General features: G+C 37.4%; 1 long non-coding RNA gene across 2 annotated transcripts in view; it reads left to right on the top strand.

The window, feature by feature from the left end:
* The first annotated feature begins 209 nt into the window (after positions 1-209).
* LOC148007687 (uncharacterized) overlaps positions 210-25,880 on the top strand; it is a 36,508-nt gene continuing 10,837 nt past the window's right edge. The window contains exons 1-5 of one of the 2 annotated variants that reach the window (XR_015646675.1): positions 210-324; positions 4,323-4,416; positions 9,130-9,577; positions 11,385-11,450; positions 12,823-12,892. This is a non-coding gene — a long non-coding RNA (uncharacterized LOC148007687). Of the gene's footprint in view, positions 325-4,322; positions 4,421-9,129; positions 9,578-11,384; positions 11,451-12,822; positions 12,893-25,880 lie in introns of both variants that reach the window. The other variant, XR_015646679.1, reaches the window with a different exon arrangement.

Here is a 25,880-nt window from a genome sequence, read left to right as displayed (position 1 = left end):
GAAAGCACTTTGAATTTATCCCTGACCAATTTATACAGGGGTTTAGGAAGTGCCCCCACTTTCATACTAGCAATGGGACAGCTTAAAGCTATGGTGCCCTACCTTGTGTCATTAGCTTTAGAAAAGATTTTGTATCTCTGCAGCCTGGCAACCATGCACGCATGCGTGATTGGAGGATTATGCCAGCTCACTAGCACAGACAAGGGGCGGGGGATAGTGTGATTACTTAAGTCAGTGCAGCAGGTTCTATTCAGAGAAGAGGAAGCCAAGGATGCCTGTTTTAACGACCCTAAGAATGGTCTGCAAGGCAATGCAGCAAACAAGGTCAGCTCCGTCAAAGCCCCATAATTTGTTTAATAGGTAGAGATGATTTTTTTCACACTAAATATTGCAAATTTGTTTGGATAGATTATTCTATAGATCTCAGTTTTTGACTCTGAACAGTCAGATCAGAAACCTATCAGATCAGGACCTGGCTTCCTTTGTTCTGTCTTGTGTTGTGTTTGCTGCAGTGCCCCTCCCTTTGAGCTGTCAATCTGCCCTGTCACTTCAGCTCAGATTTCTTACAGGGTGAATATTAGCATTTCAAAGAGCTGACAGAATTGTGGATTATTTGTGTGTGGGAGTAATGGTGATGAGGAAAATAAAAAGAACATTTAAGTTCGCATATGGATTTTGCATAAAAATTACACCCATAAAGGAAGTTACAGTTCTATCTTGGTATCTGCCATAAACTGTAAATTATGAAGGGATTAAAAACATTTGAGAGTTATCATATAGATTATCATCAGAGGGAAAACATACAATAGATCATGTGGTTTGCACCTCCAAATTTCTGAATAGTTAGGGTCATCAGGTAAGAATGAGTTTTGATGTTATGATAATTATAATAAAGGAAAGAAGATTCCAAAATGGCTATAAGAAAGAATAGTGGGCAGAGTATATTCGGGTGTGTGAGCTGCAACCATGTGGAAACGTGCTGGATCTTCCATATATATATATATATATATATATATATATATATATATATATATATATATATACATATATATATTTATATTATATATTTATATATACAAACATCTATCTATCAATCTCTGTATCTCTGTATCTCTGTATCTCTGTATCTATCTATCTATCTATGCACAAAAACAGACACATACTCACATACACTGTATAGACTGGTACAGGATAATAAACCTTTTTCTTCTGTGATCTCAAAAGGTGATCTAGTTTGAATGTCATGACAATACTATAGTGTCTTTAGGTATATGTTATTTGTTAATACGTTTTTATTTTTTAATCTTTCCCAGATTCAACAATAAACTGGTGGATTAGAAAGAACTTTCTTGGATATGTAATCTGTACATTGCTTTGATCCGGTGATATGGATGAAATTTATAAGATATGCAAAATAGGATGCAGATTTGTTTTTGGGTTGTTTTGGGGGGTTTGGTTTGGGAGACGTTGGCCATGTTCCATCAGTTAAATCCACAAGGTTATGTCTTTGCTTTTATTTCTCTTTGTTTTGTATGCTTTTTGGTCTTTTTGGAATTGTATTGTGTTTATCATTATAAAATGATTTTTTTTACTGAAAATTGATTTTTGTCCCAGTTTTTCATTTCCATTCTTAATCTTTGTATTTATATCATGATCACAGTTTTCTTTATTTTTTTAACTCTTCCCACATTCTCCCCACCTCCTGTCCCTTCCAGATTTGTTCCGTTTCTGACTCTCATGAGGAAAAGAACACCCAAGGGATAACAACCAAACGTTAACAAAATAAAATATAATAAGATAAACAAAGAACATCATATTGATGGTGGACAAGGCAATCAAAAAGAAGGAAAAGGAGCAGGCACAAGGATCAGAGACCCAATTGTTAGCACACACAAGTATGCCATAAAAACACTAAACTGAATGGTCTAATATATGTACAGTCGAATCAATGCAGACTAATAATAGGCTTTGAGACACAGATTTGCTCAGAGGCATGTCCTATTTTTTTTTTACTCATTGTATTCTGTTTCTTATTTGAAAATGTTGTTTGGGTTTAATAATTTAAAAATATTTCTAAAATGCAAGCCTATGTTGATCCAAGCCAACAACAGTCTAAGGTTATTGTTTCTAAAGTGGTTAATTAATACAGAAAAAGCAGAGTAGCACCATTCAATACAGTTTTTATTGCTGTAGCTATTACATAGTACAATTTGAAATCTGGAATGCCAATTTCTCCTGAACTTTGGATATTCAAATATATACATATGTAATATTTTACATAACATGTTGTTATATATTATGTATAATATATAATTCTACGGTTTGTTCCTCAAAATATTTGTTATTTCAGGACATGAATTTTCATAAATTTTTTATACTGCTACATTGCTGAATGTAAGTATCAGAATTGTCAGGTTCCTGATGCCACATTTAGTAACTTTTATGCATAAAATCATATCATATTCAAAGGAGTCTCCTAATACTATGCTGACTAAGACAGGAAGAATAAACTTCCTCATCTTGTTCCTGATTGTAATGAAAATGTTTTGAGTTTCTCTCCATTTGACATGATTCTCCCTCTGAATTTGTTGTATGTTGTTTTATTTTTCTGAAATATGTTATGTTTATCCTTACCAGTGACCACATTTCTAAGGAAACAGGACACTTGCTACCCTATTTGCCATCTATGTTAGTTAGACTGTGTGCAGATAGAGTTGGAATATTGAGAAGCCCTCCTCTTCCTTTCTTGAATTTGTACTCAATCTTGTGTGGGGTACACTTGTAACCCTAACTGTAGGAAGCCGTGTTGACAACAGTCAGGTCTTTTATAGAGACATCCCATATCATTCATTCCTGTCCTCTAGATTTTACCCAATATGGGAAGTTTTAGAATTCCCAACTGTGTCTGAGTACTGACTGTTGCTTATTCACAGTCCTTTATGTAGTTATTTATCAATGTGCAAACCAAAACAATAGTAATAAAATTGTTATCTACTGAAATAATTAGCAACACATACCAAAGGACATAATAGAAATATTTAAAGGGGAATTTTACAGAATGGAGATTTAGAAAAACAACATTAGTGTGTTCTCTGCTAGGATCTTTAAGTTCCCTGGCCAAGTGTATTGACCATTTTGTAGCATCATTCCTGAACTCTCTCCTGTGGAAGTGGCGTCAGTTCTAATTAATAATAGGGTTAGTTAAGCACAAAATACACTTTGCACAATTGAAATTTTAGTGCATTTTACCAGGCCAGTAATTATTGTAGCATATAAAGTTTATTAATGGATAGGGAAACCAACATTTTTTCTTAAAGGAACCTGAATAGTGTTTACTGGCATTATGAATGAAAACCACCAGAGAAACTTTCCTGAACAGCTCAAAGTTGAATTCTCTATGTCCAGTAATCAGTTTATTGTGTGTATAGATCATAATCTTATCATGAAATCTGCTGGGGCAGACTTTCTCCTTTTTACAGTTATATATGGTTTTATGTTGAGAGATACAGCATTAGGAATCAAGCTACCATTGGGTTCATAAGATTTGGCTGTCTACTACTTTGAATAACACCTTCCATGAATGTGATTTCTATAATCAGTGAGACTCAACCATATTAAATTAATTTCTCCTTATAAACATTTGTATATTGGAAATAGCTTCATGGTTAGAGATGGGAGACCATGTTTATTTTTTTCTCTCAGTAGTGGGGGGCTAATCCACTTTACTCTATGCAAATCACATGCATTTTGCCATAATCTATATGTGATTATGCATGAGGTAGTTAGGTCTATTACATCTGGAAGACATTCTTTCCATCCCCACTGGCTCTTAGATTTCTCCCAACACAAAGATTCATGAGATGTGAAGGGAGAGTATAGATAGAGAATTTTCATTTATGATTGAGTAATTAAATCTCTTTTACTCTCTACACAATGTTCAGGTATGTGGCTCTGCCTTTGTTCCCAACTATAACAGATAGTAGCTTCTGAGATCATGGCTGAGCAATATACTTATTAAACGGAATAACAGAATGTCACTAGAATTCTTTAAATTTCCACATTTCTTTTGTTGAAAAAACAAAACAAAACAAAAACAGAAACGGTGTTTGGTTTGTCCCTTAGTCCACAATCTACATATTATCCCTTTCCTTGAGCATATGAGCAATGTAAGAAATATCTCTCATGGTCTGGGCATTGAATCCAATCAAATAACTGTTACTCTCACCATATTTGTACCACTATTGCACCCGTGTACACTGTTGAGAGCTCACCATTGTAAACTGAAGGATTTCAGCTATGTTCCTCTGTGCTTTTCTCCTTAGGAAGTATGAATAAATTTTCCAATCCATGAACACTATCTAGAAGGGGGAATATTCCCAGTTAGTCACCAACTGAAACGTCTTCATGTGCAATGAGGTAGGTAAGTGTGGTTCCATCAATATGGCTTTGCTATCAGTTTTTGTAAAGCAACCAATACATACTGAGAGTTTCTCTGAGATCTCAGTCATCAAAACTCAATTACATGTACCCCATATATGGTACTGGAGGGGTTTTGGTTGTAAGAGAAGGCAGTAAGGTTGTACTCTCACCATGTTTTGCTGTTGTATTAAGAATATTCCATTTACATATTACATATTGAGGTGCCTCTACTGTAGTACTTTTCTATAACATTCTTCAGATGGTCCACAGATTCTGTCTTCCTCTACCCTACTTTCATCCATTTCTATATTTAATATTACTGTTCCAATATTATATTACATCAAATATCTCCAGATTTAATTATACTTTTTAGTTATTCAGGAAAACCTTCCATCCTTTCTAGTTCCTTACTCCATATCTTACCACTGAGAATTTAAGGATTCTTAGATTAAAACCCAACAAGCAGTGTTAAGTGATCACATCCTAAATTTTTCTATGGGGTTCTGAGTACCTCACTCAGGATGTTTTTTCTCAGTCACGATGACTTTTTTCTAGTTCTATCCACTTTAGTAAGAGTGCCATCTTTTCATTATTTCAAGAAGTGAGTTACATTTCATTGTGTAAATGTACCATATTTTCAATATGCATTCAGTTGTTTATGGGCTCAGTGTTGAGGAACATTTAGGTTAAGAATTCAGAACCCCAAAATGTGGATGCATCGATCATACATGGGAGAGAGAACAACATAATTACAGGAGATAGAGGAAGGGAGGGACCTGGAAGGAAGTGAGGAGGGAGAGGGAAAAAGAGGGACAAGATCAGGTATTGGAAGGGATAGAAGAGAAATACAGAAGGTCAGGAATTAGCAGTGGGGACTGTGGAACTGAGTATAACTAATAAGAATTCCCAGATGCCAGTAAAACAAGAGGCTCCCAGGACCAAACAGGGATGACTTTAGCAAAAATAACCCACAAAGGAATGATAGAACCTGAAGAGAACACCTGCAGTAAATAAGCAGAACCCCTAGATGAGGGATGGGGCCACACTCTCATCTCAAAAATTTTAATTCAGAAATATTCCTGCCAAAAGGAAAGACAGGGACCAAAAAAATAGAACAGAACCTGAAAAAAAGGTCATCCAGAGACCGCCATATCGAGGGATCCGTTCCGTCTGCAGATACCAAAACCCAACACTACTGTTGATGTCAAGAAGCACTTGCAAGCATGAGCATGATATGGCTGTTCCCTGAGTGAGTCTATCAGCACCTAAGCAAAATAGTTGCAGATACAGCCAATCATCAGACTGAGGCTTGGGAACCACAATGGAAGAGCTACGGCAAGGACTGAAGTAGCTGTAGTGTATTGTATCCCCATAGGAAGAACAATGTGAATTAAGTAGACCACACAGAGCTACCAGAGACTAAACCACCAACCAAAAAGTATATCTGGAGTTCAACAGGGCTCTAGATACATGTGTAGCAGAGGATGACCTTATCTGACATAATAGACCCAAATAATATAAAGTACCTCGGTGTGACTTTAACCAAGCAAGTAAAAGATCTGTACAATAAGAACTTCATGACACTGAGGAAAGAAATTGAAGAAGACCTCAGAAGATGGAAAGATCTCCCATGCTCATGGATTGGCAGGAATAATATAGTAAAAATGGCCATTTTGCCAAAAGCAATCTACAGATTCAATGCAATCCCCATCAAAATACCAATCCAATTCTTCAAAGAGTTAGACAGAACAATTTGCAAATTCATCTGGAATAACAAAAAACCCAGGATAGCTAAAGCTATCCTCAACAATAAGAGGACTTCAGGGGGAATCACTATCCCTGAACTCAAGCAGTATTACAGAGCAATAGTGATAAAAACTGCATGGTATTGGTACAGAGACAGACAGATAGACCAATGGAATAGAATTGAAGACCCAGAAATGAACCCACACACCTATGGTCACTTGATTTTTGACAAAGGAGCCAAAACCATCCAATGGAAAAAAGATAGCATTTTCAGCAAATGGTGCTGGTTCAACTGGAGGTCAACATGTAGAAGAATGCAGATCGATCCATGCTTATCACCCTGTACAAAGCTTAAGTCCAAGTGGATCAAGGACCTCCACATCAAACCAGACACACTCAAACTAATAGAAGAAAAACTAGGGAAGCATCTGGAACACATGGGCACTGGAAAAAATTTCCTGAACAAAACACCAATGGCTTATGCTCTAAGATCAAGAATCGACAAATGGGATCTCATAAAACTGCAAAGCTTCTGTAAGGCAAAGGACACTGTGGTTAGGACAAAACGACAACCAACAGATTGGGAAAAGATCTTTACCAATCCTATAACAGATAGAGGCCTTATATCCAAAATATACAAAGAACTCAAGAAGTTAGACCGCAGGGAAACAAATAACCCTATTAAAAAATGGGGTTCAGAGCTGAACAAAGAATTCACAGCTGAGGAATGCCGAATGGCTGAGAAACACCTAAAGAAATGTTCAACATCTTTAGTCATAAGGGAAATGCAAATCAAAACAACCCTGAGATTTCACCTCACACCAGTGAGAATGGCTAAGATCAAAAACTCAGGTGACAGCAGATGCTGGCGAGGATGTGGAGAAAGAGGAACACTCCTCCATTGTTGGTGGGATTGCAGACTGGTAAAACCATTCTGGAAATCAGTCTGGAGGTTCCTCAGAAAATTGGACATTGAACTGCCTGAGGATCCAGCCATACCTCTCTTGGGCATATACCCAAAAGATGCCTCAACATATAAAAGAGACACGTGCTCCACTATGTTCATCGCGGCCTTATTTATAATAGTCAGAACCTAGAAAGAACCCAGATGTCCTTCAACAGAGGAATGGATACAGAAAATGTGGTACATCTACACAATGGAATATTACTCAGCTATCAAAAACAACGAGTTTATGAAATTCGTAGGCAAATGGTTGGAACTGGAAAATATCATCCTGAGTGAGCTAACCCAATCACAGAAAGACATACATGGTATGCACTCATTGATAAGTGGCTATTAGCCCAAATGCTTGAATTACCCTAGATCCCTAGAACAAAGGAAACTCAAGACGGATGATCAAAATGTGAATGCTTCACTCCTTCTTTAAATGAGGAAAAAGAATACCCTTGGCAGGGAAGGGAGAGGCAAAGATTAAAACAGAGACTGAAGGAACACCCATTCAGAGCCTGCCCCACAGCTGGCCCATACATATACAGCCACCCAATTAGACAAGATGGATGAAGCAAAGAAGTGCAGACCGACAGGAGCCGGATGTAGATCGCTCCTGAGAGACACAGCCAGAATACAGCAAATACAGAGGCGAATGCCAGCAGCAAACCACTGAACTGAGAATAGGTCCCCGTTGAAGGAATCAGAGAAAGAACTGGAAGAGCTTGAATGTGCTCGAGACCCCAAAAGTACAACAATGTCAAGCAACCAGAGCTTCCAGGGACTAAGCCACTACCTAAAGACTATACATGGACTGACCCTGGACTCTGTCCCCATAGGTAGCAATGAATATCCTAGTAAGAGCACCAGTGGAAGGGGAAGCCCTGGGTCCTGCTAAGACTGAACCCCCAGTGAACTAGACTATGCGGGGAGGGTGGCAATGGGGGGAGGTTTGGGAGGGGGAACACCCACAAGGAAGGGGAGGGGGGAGGGTGATGTCTGTCCGGAAACCTGGAAAGGGAATAACACTTGAAATGTATATAAGAAATACTCAAGATAATAAAAAAAAAAAAAATAAAATAAAATAAAAAAAAAGAAAACCAAAAAAAAAATTTATGAAACATGTAGTTCATGAATAGGGATATGAAAATATGAAGCTCTACGCTTCATGGTAGATATTTAATAGGAAAAATAAAATAAAAATATGATAGTAGGTAAATCAGCCTACTACAAATGAAATTGTCATTAAAAATTTATTCTCATGGAAGAAAGTACCTTTGGTACTCATAGATAATGGAAAAATTATTCATTCTTGTCTTTAAAGACTCAAGCGAAGTTATGCCTGAAAGTTTGGTTACCTCTGTGCTCACACATCTACCTTTCAACGAAACAAGAAGATTGATGGAAAACTCTACAAAAATTTCACCCCAGATTATATTCCCCCACTGGTCCACACAACTCCCTGAGAGTTCTACATTCCATACTTCCTCCCCATCCTGCCTCCAGGGTCACAGAGGATGCCCCAACCGCACCCAATCCAACAGAACTATAAACTTCCTGGGGACTCCAGTCTCTTGATGGTTAGGTATGTCTTCTCGGACTGAACCCAGACCCAGGAGACCGTTTCTCTATGTGTGTTGGAGGCCCCATCTCAGCTGGTATATGCAGCCAAGGGGTGATCCAGTGTTTGAGAGATCACAGGGGTCCAGGTTATCTAAGACCGCTGGTCCTCTGACAGGATTCCCCTCCTCCTCAGCTTCCTCCAGCTTTTCCTTAATTCAATCAGAGAGGTCATGTTCATTGGTTGGGTGCACATATCAGCAGATGACTCTTTCAGCTGCTTTTTGATTCGATTGAGGGACAGTCAGGATTGGTCTATTTTCCTGAATGTCCCATAGCCTCAGTATTTATGTCATGTTTTGGGGTCCTCCCCTTGATCTTGATCCAACTTTGGGCCTGTCAGAACACAGAGGGACTCAAAAATACAATTTAACTCTTTTTATTTTTTTCAACAGGATTTAGAGAGTCATCCCAAAGATAAAACCTATACTACTTGGGACATCTAAAGTATGCTCTTCTTCAGAGTCGTTGAAAGAATGATGCAGTACCCTGTTTTTTGCCACATCATATTACACACAAGTCATCACAATTGTTAAAGAGCAATGAGAATCCTCTGAGTCTTCCTGAGAGAAATAATAGATGGTGCGAAGTAATTTGCCATGAGTACATACAGAGTAGAAATTTAAATGTTTAATTTAATTGATTAATTTAATTGACCATTATTATGTGTGCTATATTTATTCTTCATTTTGTATTGGTGTACTCTTGCAAATATTTTTCATTTCAGTTGCACTCCAATTTATATAACTAGTATGAATTCATTAGTTGAAGTCTTCAAGTTGTGAAAGTGGCAGCACACAGCCAGCAAGGATGGGACAGTATTTCTGGCAACAGTAATCAAAGGTAACTCCTTTAGTGATAAACATTAACACTTTTAGATTGTCCCAGAATACATGATAGTTTTCATTATGGCTCACCAATTACCTCTGTGTCATTTTGCTTAGGGTCTTTCTGAAAAAAAGGACAGTTGTCATCTTTCCTACTGTACGCATTAAGTGCTGAGAAGTCAACATGAACATATCCCATTCCTCTCAAAATTTCTTTTGTTTTGCATGTAGGTCAAAGCTTTTCCCTCTTTAAACAACATTTAATTTCTTACTTTTACTTATTCATTTTAATTGGATAATTTATTTTTTGGATTTCAAATGTTAACTCATTTCCAGGGTTCCCCTATGCAAAACATATCCCATTCCCACTACCCCTGCTGCTATGAGGGTGTTCCCCATTGACCCACCCACTTCCACCCCACTGTCCTGGCATTCTCTTACACTGGGGCATCTAGCCTTCACAGAACCAAGTGTCTCTTCTCCCATCGATGCCAGATAAAGCCACCCTCTGATAAATATGTGTCCAGTGCCATGGTTCCTTCAATGTGTACCTTTCGTTGTTGGTATAGTCCCTGGGAGCTCTGGGGGGTATGGTTGGTTGAGATTGTTGTACTTCCTAGCAGGTTGCAAAACTATTCACCTCCTTGAGTCTTTTCCCTAACTCCTCAGTTTGAGTCCCATTTTGCTGCATCAATCAGTTCAATAATTGGCTGCAAGCATCTGCCTCTGTATTTGTCAGTCTCTTGGAGAGCCTCTCAAGAGACAGCTCTCAGGTTCCTATCAGCATGCACTTCTTGAGATCAGCAATACTGTCTGGGTTGGATGTCTGTACATGGGATGGATAGGTGGGGAAGTCTCTAGATGGCCTTTCCTTCAGGCTTTGCTCTGCGCTGTTTCCCTGTACTATCATTAGACAGGAGGAATTCTGGGTTAATATTTAGAGATGAATTAAAATTTGGAGATCCCATCCCCCAGTTGGGGGCCTTCCCTAACCTCTGGATATTGTCTCTACAGTTTCTTCCTCCCTTTGTTGGACAGTTCAGCTAATCTCATCCCCTTTGCTTCCTGGGAGCCTCTGGCTTTTCTGGCATCTGGGACTTTCTGGATGCTACCTATTGTTCCCTATCCCTCATTGCTCTACACATCTGTTCAATTTCCTGACAGTCTGCCTATCATTTTGATCTCCTCCTACACCTGATCCTGTCCCTTTCCCCCCTACTCTTTTCCTCCCAGTAGCTGGTAAGATAATTATGTTTTCTGGGATAAACATAACTCGGTTTCTAACATGTCTTCTTCATCGCATATATACTTAGAAAATATATGGGCTTAAACCAAAATTTTGAAATCTTGATCTTGAGTCTTAACAGTATTCAATTTCTGTTGTTTTACATTCCAGATTTTCTATTACTTATTTTAAAATTCTTCTCTCATTAATTAAATACCCTATAGAGTGTCACCTCTCACCTCTCCATGCAGTCCTCTCGCATATCTTTCCTCTGATCCAAATCCACTTCTCCAATGTAACGTTCAAAAAAAGCAAGTTTCCCTGAGACATATCAATTAAACTTGGCATAGCATGTTACAATAAAACTAGGAATAAATCCTTTCAAGGCTGAGTGATGCAAACATCAGTGATTTAATTCCTTCTGGATGAACTAATAGAAAGGTTGCTTCAGATTTTCTTGTTACAATTTTTTTTTTAAATCTCATTACTAGACTACTTTGATGAGTGGATTTAAAAATAGAGCAAATCATGAAAGATGCTTTCTAGGCAATCCTGATATTAACTCAGTTTAAAGCTAAATATGTTTTTTCACTTTCAGTACCCTCCACGGAAACTAAGACCCTATTGCATCGATGTGAGCCAGTCAGTAGACCTTTGACAGAAAGTAAGTCATAAAAGAGAAATTTGTTAATACCATGAACAGTGTTTAAACTGAGCTTAGGGAAGACAAAAGACTTTTGGCTTTCAACCCCATAAGAACAACAATGCCAACAAACCAGCGCTTCCAGGAAGTAAACCATTACCAAAACACTATACATGGACTGACTTAGGGCTCCAACTGCATATGTAGCAGAGAATAGACTTGTTGGGGTACTAGTGTAGGTGGAAGCGCTTGGACCTGCAAAAATTGGACCTTCAGTGCAGGGAAATATGGGGGAGGAGGCAATAAGGGGGATGGATGGGGGGAATACCCAAATGAGGACGGGGAGGGAATGGGGGACTTATGGATAGAAAAACAGGAAAGGGAGTAACATTTGAAATGTAAGTAAAGAATATATCTAATAATAATAATAATAAAAGTCTTTTGGGGAGCAAAAGGAAAAATAAGAGCTTCTATCTGGGAGAATGAATAGATAAAAATTTAGTATAATGAAAACCATTTTCAAGTTTACATTCAAAAGACAATCAAAATTTGATGATTTTATGAATTTTATAGTTGATCAGATGAATTTAGTGTGAGAAACTCTTCTAGTCTATAGTTAAAAGACAGCCAAAGGAAACTTAAATTTGTAACTTCGATAGCTGATAGTTTATATTAGCATGGGATATAACTTAAGTATATATTTAGAAGACAATCAAAGGAAAGAAAATTTGAACTTGTGGTTATAGAATTGGGTCATATATTGGAGTGTTTTATTAGGTTTAGACTAATTTATCACAACTCCTTTGATACGAATTAGAATTTTAAACTGTTAAAGTCTCAATAAAACAATGAAATAGTAAAGAAAAGAAATATGAAATATTAGTAACTGGAAACTGAATTTTGATAAAGAAGGAGCAGAATATGTCATCTGTGAAAGTTCATCTGAACGTGTATATCCTTTATCACCAAGCCTATGAGCAAGGCAAACCTTTAACTCTTTTTAATAACAGATCTGAGAGTCTTAAGTAGTTAATGAATAGACTAATGAGTTAATATAGTAGTAGATTAACTTAAGGAACTTGTAGTCTGTTTTTTAGCTGTCAAACTTTCATTAATTTAGCTTCCATGAAATCAGAAAATCTGGGAAGAATAAATTATAATCTAGATATAATATATTAATTAAAATGACAGAGGTTAGTCTATAGTCCATTACCTAAACAGTTTTTCTAGGTCCCTGTGCTCTCCATCACACCTCAGGCAAAGGTAGCCTGGCCATCAGGCCTAGAAGATAAGGGACTCGCTCCTGTGTAGGAGGAATATGGGAGCAATGACTCACCTTGTCTTAGGCAATATGAGACATTTAATTCTCTGGTTGTCCTCTGTTTGTCTACAGATAAGGCTGAGCCCTGGCAGCAGGCAAGGAAATTGCACCATCTCTCATAGTGGCCATTGTACCGCTCCAGGTAGAGGCACTTGTTGCTACAGTATATCATTTTGGAGATCTTGTGCAAGTTCTCTGAGAGGATTTAGAGGTCTCTTTCATAATGAACTTAAACATTTAATGTTATAATTAGCAGATTTCCAACAAGATTTAATGTACGGATCTGTTAAATATATATGAATTAGACAATCCGTGTCTGCTTTTAATTATTGGTTCTGGCTATTATCAAGGAAGCACAGAGATTATAACTTAATGACAGTAATAACAGCAGCAAAACCAAGGCTAAACATACATTTAAGGCTGTGGTCCTTTTTACTCTTGTAAATCCCTAAATGAGTTTTAAAATTATGTACCAGGGCAGGATAGAAATAATATGAAAATGTTATCTAATTGTTAAGTGTCCTAGGCATCTTGTATTCAGGCCGTTCTTAGAATGAGAGATGTCACGTGAGGAAAACCCATAACAAAGATGGCAAATAGTCATAGGCTGTCTTCATCCAAGATGGTGCAGAAGCTATAGCTCCACCTGTGTTGGTTATACCTCTGAGCTGAATGACAGTTCCCTGTAGAAGCATGGCTATGTATCAGCAGAGGAAAACATGCAAAGATACAAATAGATATGTTCTGTCTGGTGGACAGGCCATTTTGTTTCATGTGAGGAGATCTCTCCCTGTCACTGCAAGCAGCCTAGACCACTGTGCAGGTCCTATCATCATGATCAGAGCAACAAAGTCGAAATGGTGGTGCAGCACATCTGAGACAGGCTCATGGAGCAGCTCTGATGCTCATTCTCATACCACAGCTGTCTTAAGGTTAGGGTAGATCATAGCAGAAAGAAATAAGAAATAAAAAAATCCAAGGAGGTAGAAATTTAAGACTGCCCACTGGACCAAACAGCTAGAACAATGCCTGGAGAGTTAAAAGTTCAGGGAGCAGAGAGCAAGATAGTTGGATCGAGGAATAAAGTGGTTGGAAGGGAGGTGGGCAAAAGCTTACACATAGGAAAACTTCCATTTTTCATATTGCTGGTGAGAGTTGTAAATTTTTTTCAATGTACAGTTAAGTGGCCATTTAGAGTTATTATCTTTCCAGGTATTGGAAACAAATTTGGAAGCCTTTAAGACCAGGAGACATCCCAGTACAGAGGTTCAAAATAGCAAAGAAGCCATTATCTTTGAGTGAAAATAGGAATTATTAACCTTGTTGCTTCCAAAGGACAAATTAATAGCTAAGAATCGAATGAGCAACCAGAATAGATTGTCAGGACATCAGGAGATAACCTAGGGGTTGATCTGGGGCCAGCTCCTGAGCTGTGGAGCCAGTGCCCAAGGGAGAATAGTCTACCTAGGCCTAGCATTTTTCAGCAGTGAGAGAGAAACCATTTCACGGAGGGAAATAGAGCTCAACCAAGGTTAGAGGTTCTAAGATGAGTAATCAGCCAGAAAGGCCAGTCATGTAGGCTATGAATACCTCTGTGGCCAAGGAAAGTAGATGGGTAGATGTGAGCTGAAAAGAGACCAGTAGCCATCTACCCTGACTATTGTATGAGTGATGGTAGGGTTTCTTCCCAATTTTATCCTGTTTGGGTAGAGAAGAATGTCGACACAGTGCCTGAAAGTCCATGATATGGCGGGAAATGTGAACCTGCCAGTATGCAAATCCAATTTACTGCAGCAAATAATTTGTGTTGTAAATCCAAGGGTATATTTTTGTGGAACACAGATTGATGTGATGGTTTGCCTCTGCAGACCAATGTCGAGGCATCCATTATCTCAAGGTAACAGCCATGGGCCTAGTATAGAATAAAGTTTTGTGGGGTATGAGAAGAGAATAGAGGCAGAGAAGAGAATGAAGAAAGGGCGGAAAGCTACATGGGAACACATAAAGAAAGGGGGATGTAGAAATGGAGTTGGAGAAGAGAGTCAGGGAGATATAAAAGCATAGAGAGAGGCTAAACACTCCCCTTTATAGCTAGCCAGGCCTACGTGGCAGTATCTAGATAACTATTGGGTAGGACCAAGAAGAAATGCTAAGGTACTAACCCATTTACTAATTCCTTGTTATTTCCCTTTCCCATTTAGTCCTTGATATGCAGAAAGGATATTGCTAAGTCATATTTTCATTTACTGGAAATTTACTGTTTATGAACATTTAAAATCAGAAGGCTTTCTACATTTTGTTTGTACTTTCATTCTAATATTCAGCACACATTTATATCATCAAGGCTTAAATGTGCATAGAAGAGCCTGAGTGGTGTTTCTGCTTATAAAAACAAGGAGTTCTCTGCAAGATTTCCAAGAAATTATGTCAGTAATTTTGAAATTACACGAAATGGCAGATCTGAAGACATACACAGCTTTTGGCAGATGCATACTTCTACATTATGTTCATTCACGCGCACACACACACACACACACACACACACACACACAGAGAGAGACAGACAGACAGACAGACACAGACACAGAGAGAGACAGAGACAGAGAGATAGAGGCAGAGAGAGGCAGAGAGAGGCAGAGAGAAGAACACACACTGACTGAGGCAGAGAGACAAAGATTGAAAGAATGAGAGAGTCAGAGAGAAATATACATAAATGGTTAAAAATAAAGTGGCTGTTAATCTTGGGAATTTACCAAGGGTGAACAAGGTGCCCTACTTGGGAGACACAGGGAGGGATGTCTAAAGTTCTTGGATTGAAGGGATCAAGGTATTCAACAACATAAAATAGGATTAAGAATCTCTTACACAACTTGCAGAGTTGCAATGTATTAGTGGGACACTAACAGTGCTTTCTCCAAAGTTCACTATCAGATAGCTCTTTTGTGAAGAACAGCAGCTTCCATGGCACTGTGGGCCTCCTGTGTTACAAGGATCCAAGTCTCAATCAGGCTTTGATGTTTTCTTTTACCTTCAAAAATGCCACTAACAAAATTTTATTTGTCTTGTATATTACAACTGAGCCAATATCCAGAGACCTGGAGTGAGTCTTTGCCAATATCATTCAGGGAAATGTGTCTCCAGAGCTAAAGGGGAAAATGGTAATCTTCAGATGATTCAGGGGACCCTGATGTTGGAAAATGACTGCCTAATCATCACATTCACCATGTCTGTTATCCATTTTACTAAAATAAATGTAGTGATGAAAGCATACTACTACTACTACTACTACTACTACTACTACTAATAATAATAATAATAATAATAAATCATCCATGGTGGCACATGAATTTCCTTCTAGTACTTAAGAAACAGAATCTGTTGATCTCAGAGTTCAAAGCATGTCAGGTCTAAAATGTGAGGTACAAGTCCAGAAAATTCTAATCAGAAATACTCTGTTTTAAAAATAAACAAACAGAAATAATTAAAAAAGTATATCACAGAAACATTTTTTAAAGCACGAGGGAAATAAACCTCATCACTGAAAGTTAAACCAATTATTTTATTAAACAACAGATACTAAGTCCATGGTAAGGTTTTCATTTACATGAACACATAGGAAATTTTAAAAATATACCTAAGCAAGTAAAACCTGAATAGTGCAGAATGTTGTTAAGGCATCATCTGTTATTCCATAGTGATTTCTCATGATAGTATTACAAGTATCGAGAGCCTTTTTACATTCCCTAATTTGGGTTACATTTTTCCTAAGCACTCTTTCTTTCCTTTAGAAATGTAAAGATGACTATAAATCTCCATTATGTATCCCCATTGCCCAGGAAATACGTTGGTTTTATCCTAACTGATTTCTTTTTTTTTTTGTTCTTTTTTTTTTGTTCTTTTTTATCTTTTTTATCCCCCTCCCCCCTCCCCTTCCTTATGGGTGTTCCCCTCCCAACCCTCCCCCCATTGCCGCCCTACCCCCACAGTCTAGTTCACTGGGGGTTCAGTCTTAGCAGGACCCAGGGCTTCCCCTTCCACTGGTGCTCTTACTAGGATATTCATTGCTACCTATGAGGTCAGAGTCCAGGGTCAGTCCATGTACAGTCTTTAGGTAGTGGCTTAGTCCCTGGAAGCTCTGGTTGCTTGGCATTGTTGTACATAGGGGGTCTCGAGCCCCTTCAAGCTCTTCCAGTTCTTTCTCTGATTCCTTCAACGGCGGTCCTATTCTCAGTTCAGTGGTTTGCTGTTGGAATTTGCCTCTGTATTTGCTGTATTCTGGCTGTGTCTCTCAGGAGCGATCTACATCCGGCTCCTGTCAGTCTGCACTTCTTTGCTTCATCCATCTTGTCTAATTGGGTGGCTGTATATGTATGGGCCACATGTGGGGCAGGCTCTGAATGGGTGTTCCTTCAGTCTCTGTTTTAATATTTGCCTCTCCCTTCCCTGCCAAGGGTATTCTTTTTCCTCATTTAAAGAAGGAGTGAAGCATTCACATTTTGATCATCTGTCTTGAGTTTCATTTGTTCTAGGGATCTAGGGTAATTCAAGCATTTGGGCTAATAGCCACTTATCAATGAGTGCATACCATGTATGTCTTTCTGTGATTGGGTTAGCTCACTCAGGATGATATTTTCCAGTTCCAACCATTTGCCTACGAATTTCATAAACTTGTTGTTTTTGATAGCTGAGTAATATTCCATTGTGTAGATGTACCACATTTTCTGTATCCATTCCTCTGTTGAAGGGCATCTGGGTTCTTTCCAGTTTCTGGCTATTATAAATAAGGCTGCGATGAACATAGTGGAGCACGTGTCTCTTTTATATGTTGAGGCATCTTTTGGGTATATGCCCAAGAGAGGTATAGCTGGATCCTCAGGCAGTTCAATGTCCAATTTTCTGAGGAACCTCCAGACTGATTTCCAGAATGGTTTTACCAGTCTGCAATCCCACCAACAATGGAGGAGTGTTCCTCTTTCTCCACATCCTCGCCAGCATCTGCTGTCACCTGAGTTTTTGATCTTAGCCATTCTCACTGGTGTGAGGTGAAATCTCAGGGTTGTTTTGATTTGCATTTCCCTTATGACTAAAGATGTTGAACATTTCTTTAGGTGTTTCTCAGCCATTCGGCATTCCTCAGCTGTGAATTCTTTGTTTAGCTCTGAACCCCATTTTTTAATAGGGTTATTTGACTCCCTGCGGTCTAACTTCTTGAGTTCTTTGTATATTTTGGATATAAGGCCTCTATCTGTTGTAGGATTGGTAAAGATCTATTCCCAATCTGTTGGTTGCCGTTTTGTCCTAACCACAGTGTCCTTTGCCTTATAGAAGCTTTGCAGTTTTATGAGATCCCATTTGTCGATTCTTCATCTTAGAGCGTAAGCCATTGGTGTTTTGTTCAGGAAATTTTTTCCAGTGCCCATGTGTTCCAGATGCTTCCCTAGTTTTTCTTCTATTAGTTTGAGTGTGTCTGGTTTGATGTGGAGGTCCTTGATCCACTTGGACTTAAGCTTTGTACAGGGTGATAAGCATGGATCGATCTGCATTCTTCTACATGTTGACCTCCAGTTGAACCAGCACCATTTGCTGAAAATGCTATCTTTTTCCATTGGATGGTTTTGGCTCCTTTGTCAAAAATTATGTGACCATAGGTGTGTGGGTTCATTTCTGGGTCTTCAATTCTATTCCATTGGTCTATCTGTCTGTCTCTGTACCAATACCATTCAGTTTTTATCACTATTGCTCTGTAATATTGCTTGAGTTCAGGGATAGTGATTCCCCCTGAAGTCCTTTTATTGTTGAGGATAGCTTTAGCTATCCTGGGTTTTTTGTTATTCCAGATGAATTTGCAAATTATTCTGTCTAACTCTTTGAAGAATTGGATTGGTATTTTGATGGGGATTGCATTGAATCTGTAGATTGCTTTTGGTAAAATGGCCATTTTTACTATATTAATCCTGCCAATCCATGAGCATGGGAGATCTTTCCATCTTCTGAGGTCTTCTTCAATTTCTTTCTTCAGTGTCTTGAAGTTCTTATTGTACACATCTTTTACTTGCTTGGTTAAAGTCACACCGAGGTACTTTATATTATTTGGGTCTATTATGAAGGGTGTCGTTTCACTAATTTCTTTCTCGGCTTGTTTCTCTTTTGTATAGAGGAAGGCAATTGATTTATTTGAGTTAATTTTATACCCAGCCACTTTGCTGAAGTTGTTTATCAGCTTTAGTAGTTCTCTGGTGGACCTTTTGGGATCACTTAAATATACTATCATGTCATCTGCAAATAGTGATATTTTGACCTCTTCTTTTCTGATCTGTATCCCCTTGATCTCCTTTTGTTGTCTGATTGCTCTGGCTAGAACTTCAAGAACTATATTGAATAAGTAGGGAGAGAGTGGGCAGCCTTGTCTAGTCCCTGATTTTAGTGGGAATGCTTCAAGTTTCTCTCCATTTAGTTTAATGTTAGCAACTGGTTTGCTGTATATGGCTTTTACTATGTTTAGGTATGGGCCTTGAATTCCTATTCTTTCCAGGACTTTTATCATGAAGGGGTGTTGAATTTTGTCAAATGCTTTCTCAGTATCTAATGAAATGATCATGTGGTTTTGTTCTTTCAATTTGTTTATATAATGGATCACGTTGATGGTTTTCCGTATATTAAACCATCCCTGCATGCCTGGGATGAAGCCTACTTGATCATGGTGGATGATTGTTTTGATGTGCTCTTGAATTCGGTTTGCCAGAATTTTATTGAGTATTTTTGCATCGATATTCATAAGGGAAATTTGTCTGAAGTTCTCTTTCTTTGTTGTGTCTTTGTGTGGTTTAGGTATAAGAGTAATTGTGGCTTCATAGAAGGAATTCGGTAGTGCTCCATCTGTTTCAATTTTGTGGAATAGTTTGGATAATATAAAGGAGCTTGTGAAGATCCCCTCTTCCATACTAGCAATAGGACAGCCTAAAGCTCGTCACTTCCTGCTTATGTCGTTAGCTTTAGAAAAGATTTTGAATCCCTGGAGCCTGGAAACATGCACACATGTGTGACTGCATGTTTGTGCTGGCTCACAGGAACAGACTGGGGGTTGGGACTGTGATTAATCAAGTCAGTGCAGCAGGTTCAGTTCTGAGAAAAGCAGTCAAAGGTGCCTGTTACCTCCACCCTAGGAATGATCAGCAAGGCAGGGCAGCAGCCAAGGTCAGCTCCCACTTTGATCCCTTGTTTCTTTCTTAGGTAGACATAACATTTGCTTTTTAAGTATTGAAAATATGATGCAATTAGAAAAATTTTATATAGATCTCAAGTCTTTGATGGATCATATCAGAAAACTATTACATTTGGACCTGGCTTCCTTTTACCTGTTCTGTGTTGTGTTGGCTACAATGGCCCCCTTCCCCTTGATCGTTCAATCTGCCCCATCAAGGTGAACATTAACATTTCAAAGAGCTGATAGTATTGTGGATTATTGGTGTGTGGGAATAATGGCAGTCAAATTAAACAAATACAAATATTTGGTTGGTATACAGATGCTACATAAAAATAATATTCCCAAGAGAATTTAAATAGGTTCTGCAATGCCCTGAAGGATATGAAGTGATAAAAGCACTTGAGGATTAATATACAGATTATCATCAGGGGGAAATCACAGCTGGATGAGTTCTGATGCAATGATAGTTATAATAAAGAAAAGCTGATTCCAAACTAGTTTTAATATGGTAATGTGGGTCATCTTTCACATAATACACACACACATGCACAAATACTACAAACACACACACACGTGCATATATATATATATATATATCAGTGTTACAGAATAATAAATTTTCATTTTTTTGAGATCTAATAAAGTAATCTAGTTTGAATATTTACTGTCCTTTATTGTCTTTTGATATGTGTTATTTTTTCTTATTCTGAGGAATAAGGTAAGATATTTTTGTTTTGGAGTTGCCTGTAAGTAAGACTGCCAAAATTGTTTTCCTTAAGTAGATCATTTCATCTGTTTTATTTGCTTGTCATGTTAAAAATATATTAATATGTAAATATCCAGGGGTTATGAAAATATCACAGGATTTTTATCCCTATAACATGAATAACTGTAAGGGGAATAGTACATTATTCATGCTAAAACTATTAGGAAACTGAATTACAGACAATTCATTGGTATTTGGGATTTTCATGTTTCTCACTTGTTTTATTGTAAACTGTTAGACAGTGATACATGGATTTCACTCTGTGGATATAGATCAGTATCCTCTAATCTTCCATATGTCTCAATTGGGTCAGATCATTGTTTCGACAATCCCTCCATATTTGCTCTGTGTGCATCCCTGTATTTCTAGGAGATAGGAGATATTTTGGGTAAAATGTTTGGAGTGGGGCTTGGTCTCCTTGTCCCTCACTGCGTGAACTCTAGAATTAGGCCTTTAGACTCTACATGTCCTGAGAGAAGTATTTAAATTATAACATATTCTTTCGTTATCTCTTCTGTAATTTAGCTATGTACTGGACTGTGTTTGCTTCTGTCTGGGGGGAATCCATCTTTCCTTGTGTACCAGGGTGGAATGGAAAGAATGAAGCTTAGCTGGGCAAGGTCCTTTAGAGAGGAAAGCGGTCTGCATGAGTGTTGGATAACTGGCCATCTCCAGAGATGGTTTTCAGAGAAATAGGTCTTCTTTACTGGGGGTTTGAAGAGATATCAAAACTTTGAGGAGAAGATAAGGATTAGGGGGTGGATATATAATTAGCAGTGACTGAAGTGCTAGGAAAGCTTCATTGGCATAAAGAAGATTTCCAGATTCTCAAAGTGCGAGTGGAAATTTGAACATTAAAGACTATGTGACTATCACGCGTTTGATGGAGGTAGGGGCATAAAGGCCTTTTTGCACTAGAACATGCAGGCCAGAGCAAGAAGATAAACATTCCTACTCCTCCTACTGTTCTCAAGATGAGATTTTATGGCTTGGAAAGGCCTTACCTCACTCTTGCTCCTGGCTGGCTCTCCCAGGGCTTTCATTTCTGGTCCCAAATCTTCTAACATATCCATACAGAAACTGACTAAGAGAAAAATGATGGTTCAAATAAAATTATTAGTTACAAATACCAGTTACAAAAATATTGTTACTTAAGAACAATCTTTGGCAAGTTTGGAAAGGAAATAAATTACCCTAAAGAGAAAGTACTACATTTTATACACAATGATAAATGGTTTTGAATGACCTACATTCTCAGTATTTCCAAAAATATAAAGAAATATATAAACAATGGAAATAACATAGTCAATATTGATAAGAATTGTGATCGCACAAGCAGAGGAATCTATGTGTCGATAGGACATTTGCTTCCTTCAACTGCTATTATTACTCCTGCCATTCATACTATGGACTTTAGTGCTATAATTTCATGTAAATGATGTATAAGCATCCTGTTCAATGTTGCATATAAATATTATGTCAAATACAGCAGAAGAGTGTAATATCACACCTGTACCCAGAGAGTAATTAATATTCATTTGATCTAGAATTTTTTGCTTAATACCCTAATGTCTTTGCATACCCTGAGTTCTGCCTCATATTATCTCCTTTTAAGAAATCTTTCCTAGATTCATAGTACATATAGCAACATTAGTTTTTTCAATGTACAGCATGTAGATTTTAGACAACAGGGCAACCTTTAAACTAAAGCCCATAGAAAAAATATATCTACTAGATTTCTGAGAAATTTGGAGGACTCATGAGAACATTGCAATTGTGGATATTTGGGAAGCTAAATAATAGAACCAAAAATTTTGGGCTTTTAGTACCCACATTAGCAACTTACCACCAAACCATCTCAATTAACGTCTTCTCAACTATCTAGTAAAATATTAGAAATTTACTATCAGATAACTAGCTAAAGTACAGACACATGAAAACTAAGATAGATCTATTGTCAAGTCTTATATAAAACCTATGGTAGGGGGTTGGGGATTTAGCTCAGCGGTAGAGCGCTTGCCTAGGGAGCGCAAGGCCCTGGGTTCGGTCCCCAGCTCCGAAAAAAAAAGAAAAAAAAATTAAAACCTATGGTAGACATTTTCTCACTTTACATACATCTTCAGTTGATTTTTCCTCATAAAGATACTTCCAAAATATACTAGTATATGACCTTTGTTTACAATGTAGCTATACAAGTTTCTATAAATACTTCAGAGTTGGAACTTGAATTGAAATGATCCTAAATCTCTCTTACCAGATGCAGACATCCACATTTGGCTGTGAGAAAATGATCTTTCCTTTTCTGTTCCAGTAAAATTTTTTATACATCAATAAGTTTGTACCCAGATACTTCTAAATTTCTAAACATTTTGTAATTGATTAGACCTAAATTCTAGTATGATACCGCAAAAACTTATCAGCTTACATTTTGCAATTTGCATGTATTCAAATGTCCAGTATAATGGGGGAGAAAATTGCTATATTTACTTTATTTTTGGATATCAAAAATAGATTTAAATTTCTTTTAAATTATTATTCATTTCTATGTGACAAAGATAGGCAATAATTAAGGTAAAGTCATTATATGCAAACAGTTTAATCATTAGAATTAGATTTCCATTATTTTAATAATTTCATTCACTTGCTCTTGCTACTACCTCAGGCAAAGTATCTTCCTAATTTTTCTTAGTTTGTACTTTTGTCTATATTCCTTAACTTACATCTTATATCTACCAAATTATGTTTTTTGTTTGTTCATGTGTTTTGTTTCTCTGTTAGTACTGGTTACTTGATATTATGGATTTATTCTATATTCTATATTCTAATTTGTTGCACCCATTTCACCTACCTGGTTCTTGCCACCTCCATGTCACATAAATCCCCTTGTTCTCTCTCTCTCCACTTAGAAAACATACACACATAAACAGAAAACATAAATAAAGTAAAAGAAAACCAAGAGCAAAAAAACAGAAAATACATAAATAAAACCTCACAAAAAGCACATAGATACAGAGACACAGGTCCCCAGAAAAGCACCAATTAAAATACAAAATTTCATACCATAATATATGAAATCACCAGTATGGTTAAAAAATAGTACCTTATGACTCAAAAAATAAGAACTCAAAATTATTTTTGATTCACATTTTTATCTGTATACTACGTGGAAAGGGGCCTAATCTTCAGAGTGCATTCTGTGCCCAGTAAGGTACTACTGGGGTAAACTATTTTTCCAGTATGGAGAATTTATCAAATGGAGATAGCTTCTTGGTGATGGGTGGGAAATTATATATCATTCCTGCTCTCGGTGCACAGACCCTGAATAACTTTGCACTGTACAGACCATATGCATGTGTCATTATCTCTCTGTGCTCACATGTACATCAATCCTATTAAGTCTGGAAGGTAATATTGCTTTGCTGCCATTTCTCCCAGAACCATGTACTGGCCTTAGTATCTTTGTGGAATGTCTTTGTTTCAGTAGTACCAACACTATTCTGTAGGTGACAGTTAGTTAGGCACCTGCTTGTCCTCTCTATGTTCAATAGAAATGTGTTATCTTCTGCAATAGAGGCATAATCAATTAGTGCAGAACAGTCAATAGCTTAGGGAAAGGTCTGAGTCCTTTGGAGGGGGTGGAGTTAAATTAAGAAGACTAAACATGGACTGACCCTGGACTCTGACCTCATAGGTAGCAATGAATATCCTAGTAAGAGCACCAGTGGAAGGGGAAGCCCTGGGTCCTGCTAAGACTGAACCCCCAGTGAACTAGATTGTTGGGGGGAGGGTGGCAATGGGGGGAGGATGGGGAGGGGAACACCCAATAAGAAGTGGAGGGGGAGGGATTAGGGGGATGTTTGCCAGAAACCAGGAAAGGGAATAACACTCGAAATGTAAATAAGAAATACTCAAGTTAATAAAAAAAAAAGAAAAAAAAAGAAAAAAAAAGAAAGAAAAAAAAGAAACTTTGGCCAAACATATATATTAGATATAACCAATATTTTTAATTAGAGATTTAAAGACATGACAAGAGACAACTGTATCTAAGTAGGGCATTCTCTATTCTTGGTGATTTCATTTAAATTCCTTCCATTTCTGTTAAATACTGAAATGTTTACAGATTTTCAAAATGGTTTTGGCTATTCCAATCAGTACTTACCTCTATCCTCTTGTCTTCCCATCTACTTTAACAGCCCCATGCCAATGATAACCACAAGAATGCCAAAATTATTTATATTATTACTATTCCTCATTAAATCCTTTCCTCTATCTTTTCACTAACTCTATACCGTTCATCTGTGGATTTAAGAATTTTTGCATGGCCTTGGTAAGATTAAAATCTAATATCCAAATATAATCTAATATGTACCATGTTTGTCTCTGGAGTACTCAGTATATCACCATGAGTTTTTTTCTTCTTTCTTTAATTATGAGTGCCATAATTTGTTTTTTAATATATGAGTAATATTCCATTGCATATTGTACCACATATTCATTAACCATTTTCCTACGTATGAACAGCTACGCTGTTTTTTTTTTTTGTTTGTTTGTTTTTGGTTTTTTTTTAACTAATACAGCACCAATGAGGAAATGTCCCCACAATAAGATATGGACTCACATGTCTACATGTATATAATGGTATACTTGGATCTTGAGGTACAACATTCCCAGGTACCCAAGGTAAAAATCATACTGCTTTCCAAAGGGCAGTCCTTCCACTAGCAGTGGATAAGGATTCTTAGTACTCATCATGCTCCCTAGACTTGACGGACATTTGTTTTATTTCCCTTTGGCAAACAAATAAGTGAAAGACAAAATCTCATTGTGGTTTTAATATGCACATTCCTGATGGCTAGGAATGTTGACCTTTTCTTTCAGTGAAACTATCATTTGAATGGTCAATTATGGGTCATTACCAGAAGAGATTTGTATTTGAATACTAAAGGAATAACTATGGGAAATCTATGGCCATAAGAATTAGAGGAAACAATGGAAGGATAAGTATTCAGGAAGAGACCATAGAAAAAACAGCACCCGAACTTTGAATCTGATTTCAGATGTCAGCATTAAGCAATTTCATATATATATATATATATATATATATATATATATATATGTATATATGTATATATATATGTATATGTATATATATATAGATGT

This window comes from Rattus norvegicus, chromosome 1 (genome assembly GCF_021556685.1).
Source record: "Rattus norvegicus strain SHRSP/BbbUtx chromosome 1, alternate assembly SHRSP_T2T, whole genome shotgun sequence".
Lineage (NCBI taxonomy): Eukaryota > Metazoa > Chordata > Mammalia > Rodentia > Muridae > Rattus > Rattus norvegicus.
The sequence above is the reverse complement of the archived record's forward strand: the minus strand, read 5'-3'. Positions and strand labels throughout refer to the sequence as shown.